Source organism: Lycium ferocissimum, chromosome 6 (assembly GCF_029784015.1).
Source record: "Lycium ferocissimum isolate CSIRO_LF1 chromosome 6, AGI_CSIRO_Lferr_CH_V1, whole genome shotgun sequence".
Taxonomy (NCBI): Eukaryota; Viridiplantae; Streptophyta; class Magnoliopsida; order Solanales; family Solanaceae; genus Lycium; species Lycium ferocissimum.
The window spans coordinates 64,547,866-64,559,267 of record NC_081347.1 but is presented as its reverse complement, the minus strand read 5'-3'; positions in this window follow the sequence as shown (position 1 = coordinate 64,559,267).

Below are 11,402 nucleotides of genomic sequence, written 5' to 3'. Positions count from 1 at the left end.
GGTTACTGGTTTGTGGTTGTATCTAATTTAGACGGAGTTCCTAGTGCCTTTGTGTGTTGTTCTCCGGATATTGCTTTCAATTCCTGGGAGGAGCACTCTACAGTCTATTTGAGGAATCCCTCGGGCCTAATACCTTGTCTTAAACTGCATATATAGAGTGGTTTAGTGTTAAGGGCTGTGATTTCGAAGGGGAAAATGGTTCATCAGTTGGCTCGAGGTTAACTTGTGGGGGAGCTGAGATTTGGTTCTCATTAACATTCTTGCTTGTCTTGGAAACTTAAGATAAAGGAGCTGGCAATTAGGGGTCGTTTTGGTTTATGTACAAGTCTATATATGCAGTTAGAGAATGTAGAATGTCGTTATATATATCCTGGCTCGACGACACACAATACTGCCCTCGATCATTTGTGAAATGATTGAGATGTTGTTAATCGACAAGCTAATTAATTATTATTGAGGGGCAAACCTGGGCAATTTTGTTAAAGCAGACTATGTTCCACCAAGGGGAGAGGTGGTAGATAGAAGGTGCATTCATTTGCTATCTGAATTACTACTAATAAATTTCAGTTTTTGAAGAGTTTCAAGCCTTGTTGTCGGGAGAGGAGTTAACTGGTTTTGTAACAATGATACTCCATATATTAGTAATTTAATGGGAGTGATAAAGTGTGAAAACTTAAATAGTACTTAGTTTAGATTCAAGTTGTGTAACTGGATATCGTTAGCAAAACAGAATTTTATGTTTTTGTATCCAAAATTCCTAATTTGATGTGCATTTTTCTTCTCTATGCTTTTACATACTTTCCTTCTCTCTATGAAGAACAGACTATTTGTTTAGTTTGACTTATTGATTAAACAAATTATAAAAACAAGCAAATATATGAAAAAGACTAATCTTGAGTCGGATAGGTTAAGTTATGACCCACTGTTTAGGCGATTAATTGACCTAATTTAGCCTAACACATGCAAACTTTGAGTGGGTTGATTCATCATCTTTCACTGACAATCCATTTTAATCTGTCTAAGTTTGATCATGCTTGCTCATTTTACATTACTATTCTCTAAAACCCCTCACGTCAAAAAGGAGTACTCAACAACCGAATGAAATCAAAGTTGCAATAAGGAGGAAAAGTTTTCTTCTTCTTCTTCTTCTCTCTCTCTTCCCTTGTATTCACCCTACTTCATTGACGGTAAGGCCGCACACTTTAGTGCAATAAGGAGGAATAGTTCGAACTAACAACCTGCAGTAACGTAAGCAATTATTCTGGTAGGAGAAAGAAAAGTTCAAATTGGTAACATGTAGGAAGGACAGTGATGGCAAAACCAAAAGGTTCCCGCCCTATATAGAGGTGATTCGTCCTTCATAGTTATTCATAAAGTGTGGAAGATGTAGTTCTCAAAATTAGAGTTAATTAGAAAGAGTGAGTGGTAACTATAGTGAGGGTGTTTTAAAGGATCTGTTTTGTGTATGTATAATTCAATGAGGGATTCATCTTTTGAGTGGTTGTATGTTGAGTTTCGTGATGCTTGAGTCTATCAAGTGTAGATTCGCTACTGTATTCATGTTGTTTTGCTCCTCTTGGCTGTGTTTATTCCTTATTGAGAAGGGTTTATCACATGATTTCCTTTGCTCTTGTTGACTTACTATGACTCGTCTCAGTGCTTGTCATCCCAACAAGTGATGGCAGACGGTTTTTTAATTCTGTTGGTATCTCAAGGACCCTAATGAGTGGTGTCATAGTTGAGTTATATATACTGAGAGACGGTACAAGTTTTGTGCAATTTTTTACACAAGACGATCTAATGAAGTTATTTATGCCAGAGATTGTTCATGAGAATAGGATTGTTTGCAGCATTAGTATTATTCACATGTTACTATGCGTACAAGTATTATATATGCCTCTGTACATTTCTTACATAATGTTCATGCTTATGCAAGGATAATCTGCAAGAGTATTCATATGCAGTGTCCAGAGGTACGGTTGTAACAACAAAAGGACCACTGACAGTTGAACTTGAAAAAGGGAAAGAGAGATGCCTAGCACCTAGTTGCTCGGACTCTTCAAAAATGTCGACGGATGCGTGTGAAATTCTCCAATCCAAAAGTAGTGCATTCTTTGGAGAATCCGATAGACACGGGTGCGACAACATTTTTGGAGAGTCAGAGCAACATAGCAGAGTTGACAACACTAGAGTTTGGAGAGAAGAAGTTTCCACTTGACACGTGTGAGTGATAATTTTGTTCTGATCAACTGGATGAAAAAGTCATAAGGGAAGAATGTATATAGCTTAAAGTTAGATAGGAAGTTTGGTTTTCCTATAACTGGTTTTGTAACAATGATATGTAGCTTAATGGGAGTGAAAACTTAATTAGTAGTTTAGGTTCAAGTTGAATAACTGGATATTGTACTAGTGTGAAAATCTATATATATATATATATATAATTGCAAGACATGAGCCCAGTGATATGGCACTCTTTGAGATCAGAAAACACATTTATCTTTTCCCTCATTTTTTTTGGCTTTTCCGTCTTATTTTCCCATCTATAATTGTTTTAATTTAATTTAAGAAGCTGAAAATATGTGTCTTTTCGTGTCTATTAATGAGCGAACCTTTTCAGTTTTCTCAAGAGTTGTTACTGTTGCAATTCGTATTCCTCATTTAGAGGGGAAAACATACCCTACAATCTACAATAGTACTCTTTGGGTTCCGTCGATGTAAAAACTGACACAGGCTTCCGGCAATGGCTTTTCTAGCAAGGTTCTTCCCCTTATTCTCCCCTTCTTCTCTCTTAAATAATTTACTTGAGTATTTTTCACATCATCCTTGGACTTCTCTTTTATCTTTTTCAAGGATTCTCTTAATCTTTGATTTCAGCACGACTGCCGTTTTCCAAAGCACTATCACAACTATAAATATATATATATATATATATATATATATATATATATATATATATATATATATACAACAAAACAACAACAACAACATGAAATCTTGACATCGTGAAAGGCTCCTTTATCTGTCTTCTATAATCTATTAGGGTCTAACTGTTTAGCACGACTGTCGTTTTCCAAAGCACTACCACAACTATATTATAAATATATATATATGAAACATGTAAGTTATATATAGTTATATATTCTTGTAGGGACAAGATTCAAATCGATATGGAAGAAATAATACATATGACGTTCGGAAAACAGAAGTTAAATTTCAACAAAAATAACTGCAAGGTTTGCACTTTTATTTTTCAGACGCATAATGACTACATATTTACGTGCATCATACGATTATGGAAGTTTTTTGATATGATAATCCAAAAAAGGAGGTTTAAATATGAAAGCAGTTGGTAGTGTTATACCACAGAATTTTCGAACATAAAGTTTATCAAAAAGTGCAATAATCCGACATCTTAATAGATCTGTGATGATACGAACTTCTATATTTCTTATTTACATTTTATAAGGCCATTTCCCGCTAAGTATATTTTCTCTTCTTTTTCAAGAGGAAAGTAAACCATTATGAGGAAGGAAAAGAGGAAGTAACATTCTCAAAAAAGGTCAACAGTTGGGTGAAAAGGTAAGAAAGAAGGAAAAAAAAGAAGGAAGAGACAACACGAAGGTAGAAGGAAGAGGAATAAAGGGAGAGAAGAAACCTGAAGGGAGGGGCAGAATAAGGAAACAAAGAAGAGAAAGAGAAATTAACGTCGTCTTATATTTAGCCGTGGAGAAAGTTTTGAAAAACAATTACTTGACTCTCTAATTAATTAATCAAGGACATAACCAAACATATATTAAATGTGCAGAGAAAGTAAAATTGTTTAATCAAGATATAAACAAATATACGTGTAACCATATAGATAATAAAAATAAACTAACCATTGAAAAATTCTAAATTAATAAGTTAATGGTTCCTGAAAAATTAAATTATGTAAATTAGAAGAAAATATTATTATTTGTAATTTTGTCTTTTCTTTCAATGTAAACACTAAAATACAATTGAATAACCTCTGTACTTTTCAAAATAAATCTGTATGTTGGTATTCTTTTTTTTATATAAATATGCTATAAAACTAAAATACGAGAAGAATTATATTCTAATCATTTGCAAGGATGACTCTTCGGGAATTTTGCATACTAGGGGCTATCTCGAGATCATGATTTTATTAATTATATTTCCATCATGATTTACTAATTAAAAAAAAAAAAAAAAACATGTGTTAGTTAAGAAAGAAAGCTTGAAAGTCACTTCCTCCACAAAAGTCACACTATTTGGAGGATTAACTGAACGCTATTTCCTTTACTTCAAAAGAGCCGCAGACCTATGATCCTATCAACTGCCTATTGAACTTTGTCCGTGATCAATTCAAACTGAACAATCATATTTTTCCAGATCAATATTAAATACTATTTTTTTCTTCTTCGTAAAATATAGATGGATCAGGCTTTGTCATTAATACGTTCATTGCTAAAATGAATCCTGTGAATTTCTTTTCTATATAGAACACCTCAAAACAAAAAACAAAAAGATCCCACAACTTTCATGATGGCCAAGCGGCTTGATACCTTTAGTTGTTGCAATTTCGGATATCTCCTTATTCTTGTATAGAGGGATCATTACTGAAATCGCCCTCCATTCTTCGGGCATCAATGTTTTTTAAAGATGACATTAAACGACCTAGTCGGCCACAGACATGCGGCCCGCGCTCTTCGCTTTTCCCCGGAATCTCGTCGGAGTCCGATCGCTCTTTCGCATCTACGTAGCCCCGGGTTTTACTCGTCAACCTTAATACTGCCAAAATCGCGACTCGGTTTTTTTAATGTTCTAAATCACCCAACACAATGTCTCTGTATATATATATATATGAAACATGTGCTATATATATTTATATATTCTTGTAGGGGACAAGATTCAAATCTTTGTTTGACCATTTTACATATGACGTTCTTGAAACAGAAGTTAAATTTCAACAAAAAAAACTCTGCAAGGTTTGCACTTTTATTTTTCAGACGCATAATGACTACATATTTACTTATTGGTGCATCATACGATTATGGAAGTCTTTTGCTTGATATATACATTAAAGTCCAAAAAAGGAGGTTTAAATATTTGAATAGCAGTTGGTAGTGTTATACCACAGAATTTTCGAACATAAAGTTTATCAAAAAGTGCTGCGTCCGACATCTTAGACTAGATCTGTGATGATACGAACTTCTATATTTCTTATTTACATTTTATATGGCCATTTCCCGCTAAGTATATTTTCTCTTCTTTTCAAGAGGAAAGTAAACCATTATGAGGAAGGAAAAGAGGAAGTAACTTGGTCATTTAAAGGAGTAACATTCTCAAAAAAGGTCAACAGTTGGGTGAAAAGGTAGGAAAGAAGGAAAAAAAGAGGGAAGAGACAACAAGAAGGTAGAAGGAAGAGGAATAAAGGGGAGATCAAACACTATCTAAAGGGTAGGGGTGTACGTCTAGGGTTGGTTCGGATTTTTAAATGAAAACCAAACCAATTGCGTCGGTTTTTATATTTATACAGTAAATCAAACTAATAAAATTTGGGTTTTAGTATTGAGGTTATTTCTCGGGTTATTCGGTTTTCGGATTTTTTCAAGATTTTTTGGAATAGTCTTGATACAATATATATAATTTTACTTCAAATATTTAACTGTCCTAGTAAGATACAACTATATAATTAAGGTGTTTCTTAAGAAAATAACACAAAATGTGAGAAGAGTGATAGAAATTGTATTAAAATATTCAACAAAAACTAATAAAATCAGTTAAAATAAATATTGCTAATTAACAAGTCATAAAGAAAATAACCATAATCTAAAAATACTAAGTCATGCTAAAATAAGCACGGCTAATAAGTATTAGTTACATGAAAAAGAAAAAAAAAACTTAAGTTATGTATTTTCTAAATTGAATTTCTTTTGTTAGCGTTAGTGTTGAGCTGGTTTTGGTTTGAACTTTATTTGAGTTACAAATATCCATAGGACGTAAATCTTATTGATATTCAAAATTATTAGTTTTGAATAGAAATATGATAATAGATAAAAAACTATGAAAAAAATAAAAGAAATATCTATAAATTCCATTACAAATAAATATTTTTATGTATAAAATATTTTAAAAATTGAATACATATAATGTCGGGTTGGTTTTTCGGTTTGACTTTTAGTTAAAAACCAAACCAAAACCAATTATAACGGGTTTTTTTTCTCATTACCAAACCATGTCAAACCAAACCACTAGTCGGGTTTTCTCGGTTTGAAATCGGTTTATCGGTTTGGTGCGGTTTGTCGGTTTACTTTGTACACCCCTATTGAAGGGAGGGGCAGAATAAGGAAACAAAGAAGAGAGAGAAATTAACAACGTCTTATATTTAGCCGTGGAGAAAGTTTTGAAAAACAATTACTTGACTCTCTAATTAATTAATCAAGGACATAACCAAACATATATTAAATGTGCAGAGAAAGTAAAATTGTTTAATCAAGATATAAACAAATATACATGTAACCATATAGATAATAAAAATAAACTATCCATTGAAAAATTCTAAATTAATAAGTTAATGGTTCCTGAAAAATTAAATTATGTAAATTAGAAGAAAATATTATTATTTGTAATTTTGTCTTTTCTTTCAATGTAAACACTAAAATACAATTGAATAACCTCTGTACTTTTCAAAATAAATCTGTATGTTGGTATTCTTTTTTTTATATAAATATGCTATAAAACTAAAATACGAGAAGAATTATATTCTAATCATTTGCGAGGATGACTCTTCGGGAATTTTGTTCTAGGGGCTATCTCGAGATCATGATTTTACTAATTATATTTCTCGAGATCATGATTTACTAATTAAAAAAAAAAAAAACATGTGTTAGTTAAGAAAGAAAAGCTCGAAAGTCACTTCCCCTCCACAAAAGTCACACTATTTGGAGGATTAACTGAACGCTTATTTCCTTTACTTCAAAAGAGCCGCAGACCTATGATCCTATCAACTGCCTATTGTAGCCGTGATCAATTCAAACTGAACAATCTATTTTTCCAGATCAATATTAAATACTATATTTTCCTTCTTCGTAAAATATAGATCAATTTGGCTTTGTCATTAATATAGCTTCATTGCTAAAATCTTCTCTGTGAATTTAACTTTTCTATAAGAAAGCCTCAAAACAAAAAACAAAAAGATACAACGATCCTGATGGCCAAGATCATTCGCAATAATTTAGTTTGGTCGATTTTTCTTCATGGCAAATAGACAGACATAGTTTCATTCCATGGATGTTGCTTTTGTAGTTACTGAAATGCCATACTCATGTAACATGGTTGAAATGCCCTGGTTTATTATTCCTATTTTCTACCATTAATTGAAGCCTTTTGTAATGGTAACTCTTGTATCCTTTTACGTTCCATTAAGTTACAATTCAATAGACCAATCATACCTTGTGTAGGGTTTTAGTTTGGATATATCTGACTTTTGTTACATTTTCTTTAATTCTTCGGTGGATATTTTATATGGGAAAATGTGAAGTACTAGTTCCTAAGGATAAATTTTCTGAGATGATGGATTGATTTTGAATTTTGCTGGAGAAGTGGCGTGTAAGGTGGGGAAAAAAAGGAAGGAAGAAGAAGGACGTGAAAATTAAACAACCCCAAGAAAATTAAAAAAAGAACAGAAGGAGCAAACCAAAATTCGCTGTGACATTGTTTACTAAATTAGCTCTTTTCAAGCTTTCCTTTCTTTCTTTTTATCTTTTTAATGACATTATACATTTTAAGAGAAAGTTATAAAAGTACAAAAGATTTAATTTTCAAAGAATAAAATTAAATATGTAGTTTAACTCCATTTACTTATTTTTTGATATTTTCTTTCTTTATCTCTACTACTCGGTACATGAAGCAGTTCGACCTAATTAATTAGTCTAATGAACTAAACTTATGACTTTTTATATATAGTCATGTGTGTAGTAATATAGTAATTACTTTTATAATGTTTACCTTGCTTGGGATGCTTTTTTCCTAATTTGGATACGCTTTAACAATAGCTATATACACCCATTTTTTTTTAATTATTTCGTAAACTATTTAATTACGAGAAGAAGATCATTCCATAAATATAATTAGGTCTTTCGCGCGGGAAGTTCACTAGTGATTGCTTCCTCTGTCCCATTTTATACGAGAAGAAGATCATTCCGCATTTTTCGCTTCACTAGTGATTCAAATGCATTTTTGAATTTTGATCCTTTGATCAATAGTTTAAGGTGTATTTTTTCACCAAATTGATATGAGAAAAGTTACAACTTATAGTACTTTTCATGTATTTTCAAATATATTAATTTTAATGTTAAAATATTGAGTTAATCTAATTCAATTTAGATTTAAAGTTTATTCAAATTAACTCTCGAAAAGCGAAAAATACCACGTAAATTGGGACGAAGAGAGTAATATATTTTTGGGTGTGAAAATGATTGCTTGTATTGGAGTGACGGCAGGGACAGCGAAGCTGAAATCACAGAGGACATTGACAAATTTTATTTATATTCAAAACAAGAAGCAGCAGATTATAATTAATACTACTAGTAAATAGTATTCATTGGAAACAAACTCTCGAAGGGTTTTCCTCTTGACCGACAAAACTTGACTTTCTTCCTTCTTTATCTTTTCTTTTTCGTTTTTTGTTTTTCTAACGAAACACGGTTTCCACAAGCATGGCGTATTTCTTATGGAAATAAACAGATTCTCGATTTGATTTGTTATCCAATAAGGTAAGGTTGGACATGGTATGGTATATACCAATTATCATATCGAAATTAAACTTTTTTATATCATGATTTTAGTATTATGGTATTTGGTATGTATTTTTAAAAAGTTTGATATTCGATACGATAGTTGGTATTTATAAATAATATACCGAAATATCAAATATCATACCGAAGTATATAATTACATATACAATTCATATATATTAGTATTAAAATACTAAAAACTATTTAATCTAGTATTAGTACCAAATTAATTGTTTAGATGTTGAAATTTTGACTAATTAAACTTGATTGAAATGCCTTTGTCTAATTGATTTACGAAGGAGATTGCTTGTGCTTTCTTTTGAATATTTTTACATGTGTAAGGTGTTAGTACGATATTATTGAGACGCTTCTTGAATAGCCGAAGTCATAATTCTCTATTATATGAGTATATATAAGTCGAAGTCAAACAAACTATGGTTACCGATTTACCGTACCGTGAAATACGGAAACCGAACTTCAAAATACCAAACCATACCGAATTAATTTAGTATGGTAATGGTATAGTATTTTTAAAAATCGAAAACCAAAATTACCGTACCGAAATTTCTAATACCGTATCATGTCCACCCTACTATAAGGTAGTACTAGTACTGATCACGAATTATTTTCATATCTCCTATAGAAAAACCTATTTAACATTACCTCGTGTTATTTCTTATTCTGCAAAATATAACTGTTTATCAGATAATATTCTCAGATTATTCAACCAACCAATAGAAAGAATGAAATGAAATAAAATATTCTCTACTATGCACAAAACCAATTAATAGTCAAAGTAATATTTACGTAGTAATTGCAATGAATCGAGTAAACCATAGAATCAAGGATCAAGATGTGTTCAGAATTTTGAAAGTTTAAGGGTAAAACCTTTAGTAGAAAAAGGAAAATATTCAGTGGGATGGCCTGATTTTAGCCAGCAATTGAAGTTTAGTTATCATTTCAAATTTAATTGGTAAGTAGCCACTCTTTAACGTGAAAATAACATTTCCGTAGCTAAAACACGGAAGAACACAAGGTGCTAGAGTTCGAACCTCGACTTTGAATTCCAAACTGCATAGACTTTTTATGTACTTTGAAAATAAGTACTATGAGCGAAATAATGATAAATTTTTAAAATAAGTATTATGAGTGAAATAATAATAAAATATTTAAGTATTAAAATAACTATCAGGAGTGAAAAAGTACACGTAATAATATGAAAATAATTATTTCACTCGTGGTACCTCATTTGAACTCTGACAATGTCCTTAAGTGGCAACTTCTACAAGTTGCAATTCTATGAAGTTCGCACGAGCTTTGCTATAAATTGACAGCGGGGATTTTTTTTAAGAAAAATGGATTGGAAGCTGAAATTTCACATTTAAAAGTATAGAGTTTCAGCATACAGTATTGGAGTTTCACTTTAGAACTCTAATAGAGTCGGATGGAATCTCACTTGTTAATGCTTCTAACTCCATCACAATGTACTGATGTTTTTTTTTTTTTTTTTTTTTAATTGTTTTTTTGTTTTAGGTAAGAATATTTTTGTTCAAATATTTTTTTCTGCATTAAAGAGTACATAAACATAGAGGTGTCAAATATGACCCAAATTAAGTTGATGGCCTGCCTAACCCGCCCAAAATTTTATGAATTGGGCTCAAGATAAAATTACGGGGAAGTTACACAAATACAACTAAATAAGTAAAATATTTCATAATCTACAACTATTCACTAAATTACATAATCTACAATATATACTCTATATTTAGGGTATATGCGTGATTTTATACCATAAATAAAAAAATGTTGCTATGAATAAAAGGCTAATATAAGGAATTTCCTATATTAGTGATAACAAAATTAAATACATATCAAAACACATTAATTACTTTTCTAAATATCCCAATATACTCAGCTAGCATTTTAATCCATAAAATAGTTGTTTACTGTTTATATGATATATATTATACACTTCCTTGAACAAGTATATATATTCGTATATTTACTATTATATTATATATAATATATATATTTTTATATTTACTAGTATATATATATATATATATATATATATAATATATATATTATATATATATATAATATATATATTCTATATATGTATATATATATATATATATATGTATATATATATATATATATATATATATATATATATATATATATATATATATATATATATATATATATATATATATATATATATATATATATATATATATATATATATATATATATATATATATATATATATATATATGTACGTATGTATCTTTGACCACATACATTATTGTATATATTAGGCATATATTGTTTATTATATTAAATATATACAAATATAAAATTTAATTGAGTTAATTTTTCTACTTCATGGAAATTAAATAATAAAAATGTGATGGCAAAAAGGAAACTAAGTTTTATGCGATGGGGTATCAATTATTAATTAAAATCCTATTTTAGTGGTAATCCATAAGTAATTATATTATTCTATCTATATATTGTATATTGTATACTTTATATGTATCAAGTATATTGTAATATTATATAAGGTATATAATATCAAGTATATTTTGCTATTGTATACAT